The sequence below is a fragment of the Balaenoptera borealis genome (assembly GCF_965194805.1).
Source record: "Balaenoptera borealis genome assembly, chromosome: 8".
NCBI lineage: Eukaryota > Metazoa > Chordata > Mammalia > Artiodactyla > Balaenopteridae > Balaenoptera > Balaenoptera borealis.
In genome coordinates, this window is record NC_138865.1 from 113,766,443 (window position 1) to 113,784,635 (window position 18,193).

An 18,193-nucleotide genomic window follows, 5' to 3' on the forward strand; every position below is an offset into this window, starting at 1 on the left:
TGGCTTGAGGGTCGTGGCAGGGACTGAAATGTCCCAGCCTGTGCGTGGCAGCTGGCCTGGTTCCTGTCCCTGGAAACCTCCTGGCTCCCAGCCTGGGAGCACAGCCCTGGGAATTCTGCAGAACCAGTTCCCTGATCTAGCTGCATGCGACTCCCACGCCCTGCCCTCAGGGGGAAGGATGCCTGCGCCCGGGGTGGGCACAGGGGCCTGGGGAGGTACTGCGGAAGTGTGTGGGGCTGGGCTGGGAGCCGGTGGGCGGCCTGTTGGAGCAGGCCCTGAGCTGGGCACAGAGGGCCCATTGTTGCTGGGCCCAGCCAGGCTAGGCCCCGAGTTTCGAGAAGTGTCTAGACAGGGCAGCCCCAGGCCCTGGCCTGGCCTTCCTCTGGGCGGGGCTGTGCCACAGGGGACAGGCAGGGAGGCTGGTGTCCTCAGCTCAGAGAGACAGACGGAGGAGGCTCGGGTGGGGGCAGGGCTGCCAAGCGGGAAGAACAAACAGGCACAGTCCACACGCCGCTGGCAAGGAGGACAGCGTCAGCTGTGGTGACCCGCGTGGGACCTGGAGAGGGACCTGGACCTGGGAGTCAGAAAACCCCGGGCTCCAATCCTGGCTCTGTGGCCGTGTGACCTGGGGCAGGTGAATGCCCCTCTGAGCCTCGGTGATCTCAAGGGAACAACCTAAGGTTTAACAACTCTGAAGTCAGAGAGACTTGGGTTCAAATCCCAGCTGTGTCACTACCCAGAGCTGTGTGCCTTTTGCAAGGTATCTTTGTGAGCCTCAGCTGCCTCATCTGTAAAGTGGGGATAATGATAATCCTTTCCTCATTTCTAAAATGAGATGAAAAAAACGAGATGTTTCGAGTGGTGCCTGGCAGGTGATGAATGTGCGATAAACGGTAACGACTGCCGCTATTATTATCATCATCATCCTGATTTGTTTTGGATGAAACCAGACCTGCACATCACCTGCCAGGCATTGCCTGGCACAGAGCCGATGCTCACCATTGAGAGAGCCTTTTCTGAGACAGCGTGCTAGGGCCCTGGCCCTGGCCTTGGCCTCGGTTGCCCTGCCCATGAAATGGGCTCATCCCAGACCAGGCCACCCACAGCTCAGAGGCTGTGTGGGCCAGGCCATCTGTGGGGAATGCCCCTCCCGGCCTCTCTGCCTCCCAGCGTGGGACTGTTTTTAGCTGGATGGGTAGGAGTTGCTGCTCTTCTCTCTCCTGGTATTTTTGGCACGTCCTGACTGATGGGGCTCCTCTGCCCTCCTGTACCAGCAGCTCCCACAGAACCTGGCCTGAACCTTGTACCAGGGTCTTGCCTCCCACCCCAGTCCGGGGAGACACCAGGCGGAAGAGACACCTGTGCAGCCACCTCTCATTTGCCACCAGCGGCCTCCGGGCCACCCACAGCTGGCCCCAGGTCTGAGGCTGTGGGGGTCTTAGAGCACCCGCTAGGCTCCCCTCCCCCGCAGGCTCTGTGTGGTTTCCATGGCAATGAACACAAATCCCCTAGTGCTTCACAGAGGAGCCTTGTTTGTTTTGTCCGCATAACTCTGGGGACCATGTCACAGGCCCCGGCCCCCCAAATCCCCCACTCAGCCCAGCGCACTCCCCAAGCTGACCAGATGGACGGGCCCAGAATGGGGGGCAGCACCCTCTTCCTCCTCTGGACCAGGCCAAGGGGCCATCGACGGGGAGCCGAGCCGCGTCACCTCCCAGCCCCTTCCCCTCTTGGAGCCTCACTTCCCTTGCCTGTAGAATGGGGATGTGTCACGAGACAGAACGTGTGACGTGGCCTATACTAGGTGCTTAATAAATGCACAGGTTGTGCAGAATCTTTCCTGTCCTTGACCAAAGTAATTCACCTTTCTGAGCCTCGATTTTTCTACCTGTGAAATGGGGATAAAGGTCTCTACCTTATTAGAGGGGATGAAGCATTCAGTAAAATGATGCATGTACAGTGCTTAGCAGGGTGCTTGGCACTGAGCAAGGGCCCACTCAGTGGCGATGCTTTCGGTGTTGCTCCTGTGGTGTTATTATCGTCATCCCCAGCTGGGGGTGGGGTGTTCCCACCAGGCCCTCCTGCCTCTCTGGCTTCCTCCAGCTCAGGGAGCTGCTGCCTGAACCCAGTCCCCCTCCTCGACGCCACCCCCGCCCCCGCAGGGTAACCTGATTTGGAGGGAGGGGCGGTGCAGCCTGGCACGGCCCATTGTTCGGGTCCCCCTCGAGCTGGGGCCGCGCGCGGTTGGCGGGGGAGCTGCCAGCTGTGCGGTGACATTCCGCAGCCCTGCTAACCGCTGCTCCTGACTCTGGTGGCTAAATTGAGTCCGGTTTCCTTAAAATGACTATTTATTGCCTTAGTGCAGTACTGAGTATTTACTGAGTGTTGGCAAAAAAGGCTCGCCCAGCTCAGGGCGGTGCAGCCTCCGGCAGCGGCAGTGGGGCTGCTCCAGGAGGGCCGTCTGGAGAAGGGGGGGCGGCCCCTCTTTCCCAGAGAAACAGAGGCCCCTCTGGTGCTCCCGTGCTGGGCTGCAAGGGCGGGGTTGCCGAGTCTCTGATCTGAACCACCCCCTCCCCAGGTGGGGTGTGTTCAGGAGGAGCAGGCCTGCCTGACACCCCCCCGCCCCTCACAGGCGTGGAGAATTGCTGGCCTTTGAACAGATCAGGCACCAGCTGCCCCCCACCTGCCCCCAGCAGCCCGCCTCCTCGGCGGGGCCAGCTCATGCCAGCCTGGGGCATCTCAGCTGTGTCCCCTGCACAGAGACCTTCACACACCCAAGGAGGCGGGGTGTGGGCCCTCCCTGAGGGCTGCACCATTGTCTCCAGGGTTAATGCAAACACTGACCAAAACCCAGAAGGAGCCGTGCATTGAGAGGCTGCAGTGTTGTGCCTGTGAAACAGAGATGGGAGGAGAGGAAGCAACTCCATTGGAGCTGCCCTGTGTGGGGCGCCTGAGCAGGCCCTGGGCTGAAGTGCTGTGCCCCAGAGCTCAGGAATCCCCCTGACAACCCGTGAGGGTAGCTGCTGTATTTGCCCTGTTTTACAGATGGGAAAACTGAGGTTTGAGAAGTCAGATCTGAACCCAGGTCTGGCTGCTCGGCTCCCCACCTCCCAGGGTCCCAGGGTGTTATGGTAGCCCGAAGGAGGATGCCAGGGGTGCGGGCGGGCTCCCTGGAGGAAGCACCCGTTGAATAGCCCTGAAGGACAGAGAGCATTCGACCAGCAGCCCTGGAGGGGGCTCTGGGCAGGCCAGGAGGAGGGACGGGGGGAAGCAAAGGCAGAGAGGTGCACCAGGAAGAATTTCAGAGTGCGCAGTAGCCACGAGAGTGAGGCCGATCAAGTGAGTGGAGCCAGGTCAGGGAGAGCTTGCCTTTGTGCGGCTGGAGCCTCAGATCCACTCCTAGAAAGAGGAAGGAGAGGCAGTGAGGGAGAGAGAGGGCAGAAAACTGAGGGCAAAGAAAGAAACAGCAAAAGGAAGAGGGAAGTGGGAAAGAGAAGTTGTCGAAGTGGCCGCGATCATGAGGACCACAGCTCAGGTGTCTGGCCTTTCCTCTGAGCTGGCACCGCTCTGGGTGCTTCATGGATTCAAAGTGTGGATGGAGAGCTCGGGCTGGCCAAGGAGGACTTCGGAGGTACACTCAGACTGCAGGCTGCCCAGGGGAGGGACTCTGAAGACGTCTGAGCAGCGTGACACCGTTTGACTTTCATTCCCAAAGAGCCAGGAGGAGGCAGAGAGGTCCAGGAGGCCAGGGTAAGGGCTGGCAGGGTGGGTGTGCAGGGACAGGGGTCCGCAGAGGTGCCACGTGGGCAGAATAGGAAGCAGAGTGGACCAAGGTCGTGCGGTCCTGGACCTCAGCCCGGGGTGTGACTGTCACCTCTAGAAGAGCTGGGCAGATGAACTGAGCTTAGGGAGAAGAACGAATTGGGTTGCGGCATGTTCTTTCTTTTTTATGTTATAAAAGTCTTTGTTGCTTGTTTAATAAATCCAGACCAAGCAGAGGTAAGTCAAGCAAAATGGGACAGTCCTCATCTCTTCCCCCACCCCCTTCTCAGAGGCGGTCAGCGACTGATGGGGAACATTCCAGACCTTTCCTACATGTGTGCGAGCATGTTCTGCAAGCATGTCCTGTGCACATGCAGTTGGCTTTCCTTTTTAGGAATCCGTATTTTCTCTGTGCTGCTCTGCTCTGCTCTGCACTTGCCTGCTCCACTCAGCAACGTGCTGAGGACATCTGCCCATTGCAGTGCATGTGGATTTACCTCTGTCTTTGTAACCACGACATAACAGTCCAGGGAATGGGTGAGCTTTGATTTATTAACCCATTTCCCCCACTGACAGCCCTTTGGGCTGTAGCCAGTGCTTCACTGTCACACACACAATACATCAGCAAACATCCTGGTACATATATCTTTGTGCACATGTGCCGCATGACGGGAACTGGGGTGTAAACACATTGGGTGGTGCTGCCCTGGGGGCACCTCCTCTCAGCAGCCCAGGAAGCAGGTGGGCGAAGGGATCTGGAGCCCAGGGGAGGAAGGGGGTGCCTGAAGGAGGGATCAGTGCTGCAGAACTGGAGGTGGTGGCTTGAGGGCATTTGGCATCAAAGTGACAATCGAAGTCATAAAGGGACAGAGCCCTGGGGGTCCTAGCATTTAAGAGCAGGTGGAGAACCAGGAAGCTGCAAATATGTGGGGGGAAACCAAGACCCTGTGCCTTCGTAGTTACCAGAAGAAAGGGATGGCGAAATGTGTAAATGGCAGAGGAGGCTGTCAAGCCCCTTGCATAGTCCTGGCACATAGAAGCTGCTCACTAAACATTGGGTGGTTAAAGGAATGAATGAGTGAATGAATGAATGAATAAGACCCTTAGGTCTGGAAGGTGTTGTGTGTTTTCAGCTGAACGGTAGTTTGGGGCAGGTGGAGAAGGCGGAAACCAGATTGCGTGGGGAAGGATGCAGATGCAGGTGAGGCTGAGGTAGCAGTGGGGGTGGACAGTCTCCTCAGAGCCTGGCTGGCCAGGGACAGGGAGAGGTGGGCAGGTTGAGGAGGTGGCGGGGAGCTGAGCATCCTGGCAGGTTAGGAGGGGGAGGGGGAGGAAGAGATGCTGAGGGAGTTTGGGGCTCAGGGACAGGGACTCTTAGTGAGGCCAGGGGCCCACAGGGACCTCAGTATTGGGGTGCTCGGGCCTTGGAGGGGGTGTGGGAGTCACTTCCTGAGCACCATCCTGGGCTTTCAGCACTCACCCTCTCCTTGTTTCTTCACCAGAACCCTGCAAAGGCAGGTGGTAACCTCTCGTTTTACAGAGGAGGAAACTGAGCCTCTGGAGGTGAAGTCATGAGCCCAGGGTCACAGAGCTAAGATGAATCCACATCCTACAGACTCCAAAGAAGCGCCCCCCACTCCCCGCTCTGTGCCCCCTACTCTCACCCCGGCCCTCCTGGGGTGGTGCTTAGCAAGGAGTGATGCTCAAACAGAGCCAGGAACCCCAGGGGAACTGGTTCCCTTTACCCACAGAGTGGGGAAAGTGTTTGCATTTTTCCTCCTTTCTTAAACCGCCATGGAGGCTTTGTTGGGTAAAAAACCGAGATGCAGTCAGATTTATTTGCCATTTAGAAATGGACACAGGGACGGTGACAGGCCTGGGGTCCAGTCCAGCCAAGGGGCTCTCTGGACACGTGGGGCAGTGGGCGGCCCTGGCCCTGCAGCCTGCGGGGAGGGCTGGGGAGGAAGTGAGGCTCGCACAGCAGAGAAGATGGGCGGGCTTCCAGGGAGCCAGCAGGCAGGAGTGAAGGTGGAGAGGTGACAGTTTGTGCAAGGAGCAGCAGGGAAGCAGAGCAGGGTCCAGCTGAGGGCTGGGAGCTCATGTGTCGGACATGGGGTGAGGCCAAGGGGAGCTGGATGGAGGGCAAGGAGGCCTGAGCAAGGCTGGGCCAAGAGGGCAGAAACCGGGATGGACGGCTAGCAAGGGTGTGAGGCCCCGGGGAAGACTGCAGTTCGGGAGGAGAGGCAGTCAGTGAGCTGGGGGCCCTGAACTAGCCACCAACCAGCCTCGGCTGCGGGCTGGCCTCTTCCCTCTCAGCCTGGGCCTCCTGCCCCACCCAGCATTAACCCTGTGGCTACTTTTAGGAGAGCCAAACCTTCCTAGACGTTTTCTTCTGAAAAAGAGCTTCACTTGGGCCTATAGTTTGTGTGTGTGTGTGTATGTGTGTGCGTGCGCGTGTGTGCGTGTATAACTGTATGTCTAGGTGTGTCCCTTGCCACCTGTGTGGGCCTATGTGTCTTTGTTTTCATGTGTCGATTTGTGTCCTTGTTTGTCCAGCATCTCTTAAGTTCTTATGTGTTAGTGTATGCTTGGGTTTTTGTGTACTCTGTGTGTGTTTGTGCACACTGTGTATCTGCAGGTGCCTGTGTATACCTTTGTATGTGCCCGCAGGTTTCCCTGTGTAAGTAGATGGCATTCTAGTCACCTTAGGTGTGTGTGACTGTGTGTCCACATGTGTGTCCATAGGTATACATATGTGTTATGAGTGTCCCTGTGTGTGTGTGTGTACTTATGAGGCCATGTGGCGCTGGGGCTAGGGGGTCAGTTGTACCTAGGGCAGGGCAGAAAGGGAGCCCAAAGTCCCTTGGAAACTGGATAGCCCACTTCCCTGCCCCCAGGATGCCCCCCCCCGAAAACCCCCAGGGCCACAAGGCAGGACAGGAGCCACAGTGACCCTGGCAGAGGTGAGGGAAGCAGGTGAGAGGGAGGATGCCTGCAGAGGAGGCTGAGGGCAGGGCTCCAGGGCCCAAGACTGATGGCAGCTGCAGGCAGGAGCTGCCTGACTGACAGGGACCCCAACATGGCAGCTTCTCCAGAAACCTGGCACTGGGAGGTCTCCTAAATCTGAATTCCCAAGAGTACCTCTGGCCTGTGCCTCAGCCTCCCAGAACGGAGGCCAGCAGAACTGTGTCCCCAGAGCAGTCACTGGAGCAGATGTGGGTGACACCCCTCTAAGGGCAGACCCCTGAAACAGCCCCGACGGCCTCCCATGGCTAGACACGCCTACACAGTGTCTCCGCCAGTAGGAATGTATGTGCATCCATGGTTATGCACAGCGGTAGGACGTGTGAACATGCTCAGAGATCAGCCTGTAGATGTAGTTGTGCACATGTGCAGTCCTAAAAGGAGGCACGTCTTAGTGTGTATGTGAATATATGCGGACAGTATGTGTGCACGGTGGCGCAGGCACTCGTGTGTATATGCAGGCATGAACAGCAGGGTGGGGCAAATACAGATGTTCAGGAGGGTGTGAGTGGCCGTACGTGCGTGTGTATGTGTGTGTGCCTATGTAGCGCCAACATACACATCCGTATTGGCAGGCTTGGGTAGGTGGATTTGGGGGGCGGTAGGCTATTGGTGCATGCAACCCAGGCATGCACGCATGAGTGCGTACAGGCAGGCGTGTGTATGTGTGGAGTCCTGTGTTCCGTGGTGGAAGGCGGGCTCACACGAGACTTGTGTATGCGTAGACCTCTTCTCCCTGACCAAGCTCGCTGTGAGCACAGTGGTTGCCTGGTGGGGAGTGCAGGACAGACGGACACACAGCCAGGGGGTGTCCAGGTGGCAGAGTTGGGGGCAGCGGAAGCTCAGGGCGAGGGCACCTCCCCAACACTCTCAGAGCTGGACATCCTGGGCACACGTCCAGGCCCAGCTCACCTGCGAATGGCCAGGATTCAATCCCATCCCGGTAAACCCGGCTCTGCTCCACCACTGCTGCCGAGCTGTGAGCAGGGCGGGGGTAGGGGGACCAGGCTCGGAAATCGACCATAAATTTCTTGAGATGCTTTAATTTTTTAAAAGCTTCACTTAGATGTTTTGCATTGAGAAAACCCACAAATATCAGCTAAATGAGGTGTGCCAGCGGAAGGCCTGGTGGCCAGGCCCACGGCCCTCCCCTCCCAGCAGCTGGGCCTGGGCTCAGCTGGGGCCCCTGGCCTGGCCAGTGGGGCCGAGGGGCCCATCTTTGTTCCGAGCGGGGCTCAGACTGCAGAGTGGCTGGGTAAATAGTCGCCGCAGTAATCACAGGCTGATTCCAACTAATTAAATCCTGCGCCAAGAGCCCACTCCAGCCAGTATCCCGAGAGGCCACGAAAACACAGACACCCCAGACGGGGCTTTGCTCCAGGTCGGGTCTGGTGCTCTAATCCCGTATCTTTTGAAAGATAGGCGAGTCCCGGGATGAGGGGTCAGCGGGCCTGCCCTGTGCCGAGCGGTGGAATTTTTCAATAACCAGCAGCTGGGTCACCAGGCACACAAAGGCAGTGTAATATCCTGTGGGCTTACGCGGGGAGAGAGCTCAGGCCGCGCAGAGCCAGCTCCCTCCGGGCCCGGGGCGGCGGTCCCCCACAGCCCAAGCCCCCAGCAGCCAGGCCGCTGCTGCTCTCCCACCAGAAGGGCAGAGAGAGCCTCGGTCGCAGCCTCTGCTGCCCCCTCCTCCAGAGCCTGGGCATCCAAGAAAATTCATCTTCCTTATTAAAAACCAGCCTTGATGCTCTCAGGCCCCAGCTGCAGGCTGTGCGGGGACCTGCCCAGGGTAGGGCTGCAGGGACCAGGCCCCTTCCAAGGGGGCAACGCCGCTCCTCGTGTGGGGAGACCACGCTGAGCAGGGCAAAGGCCTCCAGCTCTGCAGTCTGAAGGGTGGGGATTCAAATCCCATGGGGCCTGTCGGCCTGAGGAAGTCCCGGCTCGTCTATGTGCTGGCTGGTGACCTCAAGCAAGGTGTCCCCTTGTCCGCTCTGTGAGTGGGTGATCAGGGCACGGTTGCTCTCTGTTCCCTCCCCCAGCCTCAGTTTCTTCCACTGTATAATGGGGATCTGGGGCCTTCCTCACATGCTCTGGGGAGAAGCAGGGTTTGTGCCCCCGGGGGACTCACACACTGTAGAGGGCTGTCCTCGGCAGGAGCCATGCAGCACATGTGAGAGTGATTAGAAGCTGCAGAGACCCAGTTGATTTTATTTTATTTTATTTTTTCTTAGAGAAACAATAGTTGCCCCCTCTCCCGAGTCTGGAATGCTTTACGCCCAGGGTCTGGGACCCCTCATTTAAATTGGCTGCGAAGGGACAGGCGCTGTGAGCCCCGGGAGGAGGTTGTTAGGGATGGAAAGCCGGGGCCTAGGAATTTACAATCCGTTACTTGAGAGGTGTCCTGCCTCCCCCTCACCCCATCCAGGCCTTCGCAGGCCCAGCATGTGCCGTAAAGATGTCACACTGGGTGGGGTGCCGAGGAGGGATCCAGGGCCTGGCCCCCGGGGGTGGGGAGGGGTGTACACAGCCTGAGACAGAATCCTGGCTGCACCGTGTTCGGCACGATGAGCCCAGACGAGAGCTTCCCTCTCCGAGCCTCGGTGGCCTCCATAAAGCAGGACACAGAGAGCGCTGGGTAAGCGGGAGCGTTTGTTTTTATCACGCACCCCTCCACCCCAGCAATGCCAGCTGTGAGTCCAGCGATGGCCTGATGTGATGAGGTCCACAGACCCATGGGGCACCTTGCAACAGGGACTTGGTCAGAGTTGTGCACTTCCCACTGCCAGCCTGTGCCAGGCACAGTGCCAGGAACTCTGCTCACATACCAAGCAAGCAGCTCTTTTTGTCCTTTGCCAAATCATACACCGACCTTCTCTCTTATTTGGGGCTTTGACACTTTGTAGCTGCGAGGCTTGGCACAAGGCACATTGCCTCTCCGAGCCTCAGTTTACTCATCTGTGAAATGGGTGGTCGTTTCCCCTGCCTTACAGGGTTGGGAGGAAATGAGAGATAATGCATGAGCTCAGCCCAGGGCCAAGCACGCAGCAGGTGCTCAGTACACAGTGCTCTTGGTGCTGGGGCAGGGGAGAGCCTGACCCTGTGGGGGCACCTCCCAAGGGAAAAGGCATTTGAGGGGACCTGGGAGAGTGAGTGGGACCACCAGCAGAGGAAGGGGGAGGGTGCGGCATGCTGGTGGCCGGGCACCGTGGGCACCTAACACACCCAGGTCCCCTAAACAGCTCACCACCAGACAGGAAGGTCAGATCGAGAGCCACATAGGAGCCTGATGGTGAGTCAAATGTGGGTACAGGTGGCGAGGGCGAGGGAGGACCCAGGCGTTGCTCAGGCAGAGGTGCAGGGTGGCTGCTGGTGGCCTCAGGGATATGGAGACACCAGTCTGAAGGCCAGTCAGTGAGGTCAGCTTCTCTTGAGGCATCTGAGGCGTTATGGTTGGGACGCTGAGCTGGAGCTGCCTGGGAGCTGTGAGGAACAGGGCAGAAGGCACTGGGCCCAGGAAGCCTGGAGAGTCCCCCTTGGGAGCCCTGGGCAGACATATTCCCAGGAGGTGGTCTGAGAAGGTGATTCCGCAGACACACCAGCTTCACCGGGTCTGCAGATTCTGAGACACTCAGCTTCTGCTCTTGGCAGAAAGTGGGCATCGGGGAGCATTGCCGGGAGTCCCCTGGACGGAGAGTGGGCACCTGGGAGTGAGCTCTGCGGGGCCTAGGGTGACTGTGGCCCATCTGGGCCAATCAGCCATTTCAGTCACCAACTCCTGGAGCTCCCCCACACACCCCGCCCCCCAGAGCCCTGAGCAAGGACATCCTTTTCTCAGAGTTGAACATTTAGGAATCTTCTCTGGGGTGGTAGGAGGAGCAGGGGGTGGAGGGCGCATCCCCAAGGGGAGATTGCAAATGCCCTGCGAGGCCGTGTGTGTGTGTGTGTGTGTGCGTGTGTGTGTGTGTGTGTGTGTGTGTGTGTGTGTGTGAGACTGTGATGAGGGAGGGAAGCAGAGTAAACAGCCACTGCCCTGTCCTCTTTGCGGCTGTGGCCAGGTACACAGGCCTGTTTGGACAGCTGCCTTGTCTGTCCGTCTGTTTGGGAGATGCTGGCTGATAGATGGGGGTGGGCCTACTGTTAACCCCTCGCTGGCTGCAGTGCTCCCTGCCTCCTTCCGTGGGGTTCAAGGGGGCAGAGGGTGGTCCTGGCTGCCGCTACCGCAGCTCCTCTCCGGGAGGACACCTCTTGCTCTGAGTCAGGGGCAAGGTCCAGGGGCTCCGGGGCGTGGGGGGTCTACGCCCCCCTCCCACCAGGGAGCGAAGGGCAGAGGAGAAGATGTGTCCCTCCCCAGTGGTGCCCAGGGGCGGGATCTGTCCAGAGCCTTTCTTCTCACCCCCACATCCATGCTCTAAGAAGCCTCCTCTACCTTTATTAAAAAGTCAGCTGCCAGGCTTTCTCGGGCCGCCCTGTCTCCAGAAACACAGCCTCAGCGTGGAGTGGATGAAAGGGGGGTTCAGGGCCACCAGCAGCAGGCCCCTCTAAAGGGAGAGCAGGCAGAGATGGGGCTTGAGGCTGGTTGTCGGGGAGCCAGGCTCAGATCCGGAGAGCCTGACGGGGCGGGGGGTGGAGATCCCAGACCCAGGGATGAATCAGATGCTGCGCTGGGTGTCGGTGCAGTGAGACCGGGGTAACTTTGGACCTGGGGTCTCCACGCCGTCCCCGTCCACCACTACCCGTCCCCATCCCGGTCTTGGCTCTCCCATTCACCAGGCATCGGACAGGGTCAGGTCGAGGGAGCCACCCCGGGCTCCTCCCACCCAGCCCAGAGCCCATCTCACGCCCTACATCGCTCTCGGATAACCTGCCCCCTTCTCGCTCTCCTGCACCCCCTGGCCGGGACTCCCTGCCCCTCTCACTGGCAGGGCACCGACAGTGATCCTCTTAGCTGGTCTCCCTGCTCCCTCTCTGCACTCCCCCCTACCCTGGGTCCCTACTCAGCAGCCAAAATGATCTTCTAAAAATGTAAATCGCTCCAGCCACTCCCCACTTAAAACGTTTCAATGGCTTCCCATGGCTCTTGAGATTAAGACAAAAATCCTTTAAATGGCCCGCAAGGCCATCAACAGGGCACGGGTTAAATAAATTAGGGTTTGCTCATACAATAGAGTATCAAGCAGCTGTATAAGGAGGTGCTCCAGGCCAAGACGTGGCGTCCTCTCCAGCAGTCATGCAGGAGGGCGGGGGAGGGGTGGGCGGGACACAAGGAGAACAGTGTGTAAGGTAGTGTTTGCGTAAAAAAAAAAAAAAAAATTGGACAACCCCCCCCCAACCAGTCCTCATTAAAAAAAAAAAAAAAAAAGTTGCGGAAGGGGAATAATGGACCTACAGGGGCTTGTGTACGGGCTCTCTCAGGAAGGCGGCTTGAATGGAAGACCTGGCTGGTCTCTGGGGAGGGGATCTGCATGGCTAGGGACTAGGGATGGGGTAGAGGAGAGAGCAGTGAACAGCCTTCTTTACATTTGAATATTAGACCATGCAGTGCACTACCTATTCAAAAATATGTCCAATTATTTTTAAAACACCCCCAGTTTAAAAAGTAGATGGTCTGCAAGACCCTGCGCACTCCAGCTGGCTCCTGCTACTCTGCAGCCTCCCTCGTCCCCTGCCACACACGCATCTCCGCAGCTTTTATTTCTGGTGAATGCTGGTCCCGTCTCTGGGTCTTTGCTCGCACTGTTTCCTCTGCTGCCTGGACTGTCCGTCGCTTCCCATCCTCACCTGGCTGATTCTCCTTCCTCTCTGTCTCAAACCTCTGTCTTCAGGAGAGTGGTCTTCTCTGATGCGCCCCCCAGGTTGGGCTGGCTAATGAACCATTGCGATATCTTCCTATTCGCTTGTCTCCCTTCTCGGCTTGTAGGGCCATGTGGGCAGAGCCCACTTCTGCCTTGGCCCCAGCTGTCCCCAGAGCCCAGCACTGCACCTTGCACACAGTAAACACCACATCGGTATTTGGGGAATGGGTGAACTAGCAAGGGCAGAGGATGTCCTGAGAATTCCAAGGAGAGGGCTGTTGCCATGGAGGTTGGTAGGTGTCCACCTGGGCCTAAAGCAGGAGGATTTTGCCCACCTGACTCACAAGGCGCCCGGGCACCAAGCAGAGGGCAGTGCCAGGCGCAAAACCCAGGCAGCTGGATTTCTCTCTCTCGCACCCGGTCTGCCAGCCCCGCTCTCCACGCTCAAGCTGAGCTGTGTGTCTTGGGGAAATTACCCGCCCTCTCTGTGCCTCAGTTTGCTCCTTAGCAAAATCGAGGCCTGGCAGGGGTCTCTCCGAGTTCTAGGGGCGGGGCCGGGGGGGTCCCACGGGGAAGGCGCGCACACAGTCGGCGCTGGATAAATGCCGAGGGAGCTGCTGTGGGAGCAGGGAAGGGGTTAAAGCCAGGCGCTTTTTAATTGTCAAATGACTGCGGGCGATTAGCGCTGGCAGCTTCCTCAATAATCGCTCTTCTCTGTACCTGCTGGGAGCTTAATTAAAAAACAAAGAGGCTCAATTTAAAGGCCATTACTATGCTAATGCAGCCGGGCGGGCGGTGATTAAGCGGCTCGGGCGGGCTGCGGGCTGCTGGGGCGGGGCGCGGGGCGATCAGTTACCCACTAAACAGGCGGCCGGGCGGCGGGGCCGGAGCGCGGTGCGCGGCGGGGCCCAGGCCCGGACCCTCCCGCAGCGCCCGAGCGCGGAGCCCCGGGGAGGCGGTCTCCCAGAGCCTCTTTTTACTCCCGGGCCGCGGGGAGGGAATAAATGCCACCCACACCTCTGAGGGCCTCCTCCTCCAGCATTTCCCCCCGGCCTCCCCCGGGCCTGGAGTCCACTCTGCTCCTGCACCCACTTCTCGGGTTATCGTCTCTCAGGCCCCTCAGCTGGGGGACGTGTTGTGCCCGTGCACTATGGCTGTGTCCCTGCAGTGTCAGCCGGGCACAGACAGGCCACTGGCCGAGAGCAGGTCTGGGGCATTTGCTCCCCAGTCCCCAGCCAGCTTCCTAATCTCCAGGAAAGCAGGAGAGAGGCGGTTTTACTAGCCAGGCTGACCTGGGATGGGGCCCTCCCTCTAGGAAACCCGCTGAGTGACCTTGGTAAGGAAGGGACTCCTGCCTCCGAGGGGGGTCATGAGGCACTGGTGAAGCCCCTGCCTGTGAAGCTATGAGCACAGGGCTGGTGTGGTTCCTGTGAGTGTGACAGTGGGAATGTATGCCGGGGTGCGGTTCAGAAACTGGACAGCAAGAGCACAGGTGTGTGTGTGCGTGTGCGCACATCTGGGAGGCTGGGGGGGGGGTGGTCCAGATCTCGTGAGACTGGGCAGTGAAGCCCTCAGTGACTGGGCTAACAATGTTATTTCTGGCCGCTTTAAGAGGAGTATACGGTAGGGAATAAGGGAGGAGACGGCTCTTCTTGCCCGTGGAGGGCTGTGCTGCGCAGTGGGCTGCTGGGTGCCAGCTTTAAGGGCTGTTTTGACAAACTCAGGCTCATGACCAGAGTGTAGAGAAAGAAGCAGCCACCAGAACCTGGGCGTTACAAGCGGGAGAGGGAGGTGTCAGGAGAGGGATCACTGAGTAAGAAAGAGCACACTCAGTCTATGGGGTCCCAGCTGAAGCTGGACATTTCGCACCCAACGTAAGATATCACAAGGCTGTCTTGACCCGTGGTTTTGACCCTGAGCATGTTTTCATTGGCTGCCTGGTAAAATTTGTGGTCATCAGCTTTGGTGATTTTGTTGCTAACATTAGAAACCACCTGAGCCTGGGGGTAAATTTAACTTGGTAAATTAAGCAGTACAAAATGCAACTGACAGCAGTGAAACTGCTCATGGTAAAATGTGTCACTGGCTACAAATTAACCGAAGAGTCAAATCCTGATAATCAGCAAGATACAATACAGGCACAAACCTGACAATGGAGCAAACCTTTATCGAAAATTTTTCATGGGAAATAGTTTATCTCAATGAAAAGAATTTTAGTAAAATAAAAATGGAAATGGAAAAAGTTGTAAATTATTTAACTGCACTAGAAAGAAAATTGATCAAAAAATTAAATTGCCTTAATGGAGTTTGTTCCAGAAAACACTTGCTCAAAGGGAGTTTATCAGTGTTGTTATAACCCTAATTAAAATGCTGTGGTCTATGTATAGGGAGTCCAGAATCCTTGGGGTCAGAATGACGGGGCCAAAACATCAGTGAGGTCAGCTATTAGGCTCTGTGGTGCCCTGGATATCTCCTTCTGAGACCCCTTTCCCCTGGAATATCTTGTTCCCCATTACACCAGGAGCTCACTGAGAGGAAGTGACCCTGTGTCTTGTTCCCCGTTGATTCCTAGTCACCTCGCACAGCACTTGGTCATGGTGGGTGTTAGGTAAATGCTTACAGAATGAACAAGCCTTACAGTAAGTCTTAAAAGGCAGTTTCTGCTTTCAAGAGGAGGAATCATGGCACAGGATTTGGCACAGAGCGAGTGCCTAAGTATACGTTGGATGGATGGATGGCTGAGAAGGGTGGATGGGTGGGAGATGGGTGGATAGCCCAGCAGGTGGATGGGTGGAGACATGCATGCATCGGTGCATGGGTGTGTGTGTGGATGGAGAGATGGATGGATGAGTAGATGGAAACAAAAGAAACCTGACCTGTCTATCTTCTTTAGCCCAACATTCAAGGCCTCTGGCTTGACCCTTCTCCTTTCTCACCTAAGCTCCAACCTTTCTGACCCACTGTCTCCCTAACCCTGAAAATGGCCTCCATTTTCTTCATGGCTTTGCTTTTATCCAGCCCCTCCCTCCCAGAACGGCCTCTCTGCTCCTCTGCCCCTGCCTACCCAGAGCCCAGACACTGGGACGGGACACACTCCTGTTCACATCCCAGCTAGCACTTGCCCCTTTCAATTATTTACACTCTTTATAGCCCCCTTCTCCAGGAAGTCAGTCCTTCTCCCCCACCCCCCTGACCTTACACCTCCTCAGGCCCTGTACTGGATCGCTCAGCCCTTCCTAGGCCGCAGCCTTGGGCCTGGCCTATTCTGGCCACTCAGGACCCTGGAGAGAAATCCAAAGGCCTCTACATCTTGTGGTGTGTGGGGTTTCTTATCTTGCACCTGTGTTTTCAGCCCCTCATATCTGTACCTTCGGCACCCCCAGGCCCAGCCCAGGTCATGGGCCCACAGCGCTAAGCTAACGGAGCAAGTGCAGAGTCATTCCAGGTGGCGGGCAGGGAGGGTGAGGTTGAGGCAAGAGAGGGCTTCACGCACAGGGAGGTCCAGGAAGCCAGGAGGCGAGGCTGCGAGGGTGTGCTCCGGAGCCCCAGTTCTGACAGTTCTGAGCCGTTGTGTTACCCTCTCCAAGCACCACTTTCCTCTCTTGTGAAAAGAGCGCCAGAGCCTGTCTCTAAGGGGTCTTATGGGGGCGGAGTCTGTGTGCAAATAAGGCACAGGGCCTGGTATGTAGGAAACACTTAATAAATCTTAGTAAGTAAAAATAACAATAATAATGGCTGCTGGGACAGGAATAAAAATGCAGACGTAGAGAATGGACTTGAGGACACGGGGAGGGGGAAGGGTAAGCTGGGACGAAGTGAGAGAGTGGCATGGACTTATATACACTACCAAATGTAAAATAGATAGCTAGTGGGAAGCAGCCGCATAGCACAGGGAGATCAGCTCGGTGCTTTGTGACCACCTAGAGGGGTGGGATGGGGAGGGTGGGAGGGAGACGCAAGAGGGAGGAGATATGGGGACATATGTATATGTATAGCTGATTCACTTCGTTATACAGCAGAAACTAACACACCATTGTAAAGCAATTATACTCCAATAAAGATGTGAAAAAAATAATAAAAATTGATGTTTCTAAAAAATAATAAAATAAAATCAAACATAGAAAATTTTAAAAAATAATAATAATAATGGCTGCTGGATTTGGCAACCTGGAGCTGGTGACTCAGTGAGAATGGGGGAAGGGAACCTAGGATCAGCTCAGAGGGGTTTGATGAGCAGGTGGGAAGAGAAGGCATAGGGCCTGGCTCATAGTAGGTGCTCAGTGAATGTTGATGGATGAGTGGATAAATTAATTATCAGATGAATGGAATTCACCAGGGAAGGGCAGAAAAAAGAGGGAAAAGCGTCAACCCAAGGGTTAATGAAATAATACAGGTAAAGCCCTTAGCTTGGGGCCTGGCCTGGAGCACACAGACCTCTGCTGCACGTAGGCCCTGGCTGGAGGGCAGGAAGAGGCAGGTGGGGGATGATCAGAGGGTCGTGATGCCCCACCTTCCACCTGCCCTGCACCATTGATTGTCTCTCCCTGATGTCACCAAGAGAGGTCTGTTTCCCGGAGAAGCCCCAATATCCCCAAATGGAAAAGATACTCCTGGGGCAGAGTCTGGGCCTTGCCCTACACCCCCAGGGGTCAGAGCCCCAAAGGTGAGAGACTAGTTATCAGGTGCCAAGCCACGTATAACTCACTCTGTAGGAGTGTGTATGTGTATGAGCGTGTATGTCTCCATCCTGGCAGCTCCCACACAGTGTCTCCAGCCCAGGGCCTCTCTCTGAACACCAGACTCGTACATGCAACTGCCCTCTGGACACATCCACATGGCTGTTAGAATTCAGCTCAGATGTAACATGTCCTGAACTGCACTCCTGACTCTCCCCTCCCCCACCTCGCCTCGGTCTCCATTTCATTTAGTGGCGACTCCATCCTTCCAGTTGTTCAGGCCCCCAAATCTTGGACTCACCTGTGCCTCTGTCCTTTCTCTCACATCCTCTCGTGTCCCTGTCTACCTTCAGAATGCATCCCAGGTAGGGTGACTACTCAGCACCTTCCCTGGTCTAAGCCGACATTATCTTTTGCCTGGATTATTGAGATAAACTCCCAAAACATCTCTGGGCCCCCAGGCAGCTACCTGAGGAACCTGGTTAAAATGCAGATCAGATCACACCCCGCCTCTGCTCATACCCTCCCTCCAAAACCCCACGTGACCTGCCCCTCCTTCTACCTGCCCCTTCCTAGCCCCTTCCCCTGTTGCTCACCTGCTCCAGCCACATGGGTCTCCTTGTCTTTCCTCCAACACCCCAGATACACTCAGGCCTCAGGACCTTTGCACTTGCTATTCGCTCTGCTGGGAACCCCTTTTCCCCAGATATCTCACTAAGGTCTCTGACTGTTCTTTCTAAATCTCCTGGTCACACACACACACACACCCCGCCCCTGCCCCGTCGCTCTTCTTTGCCTCTTTATTATTCATCATTGTCACCATTTGTTACACTCTGTCTGCTAGAGATCTATCTGTTGCCTGTCCCCTCACCCTTTAGATTGGAAGCTGGGGGGGGGGGCGTGGGGTTGGGAGAGACTGTCCATTTGACTCACTGCTCT

At 56.8% G+C, this 18,193-nt stretch overlaps 1 protein-coding gene across 2 annotated transcripts in view; it reads left to right on the forward strand.

The window, feature by feature from the left end:
• The window catches only part of LMX1B (LIM homeobox transcription factor 1 beta), an 84,048-nt gene that overhangs the window by 47,753 nt on the left and 18,102 nt on the right, over positions 1–18,193 (forward strand). The window lies entirely within an intron of this gene.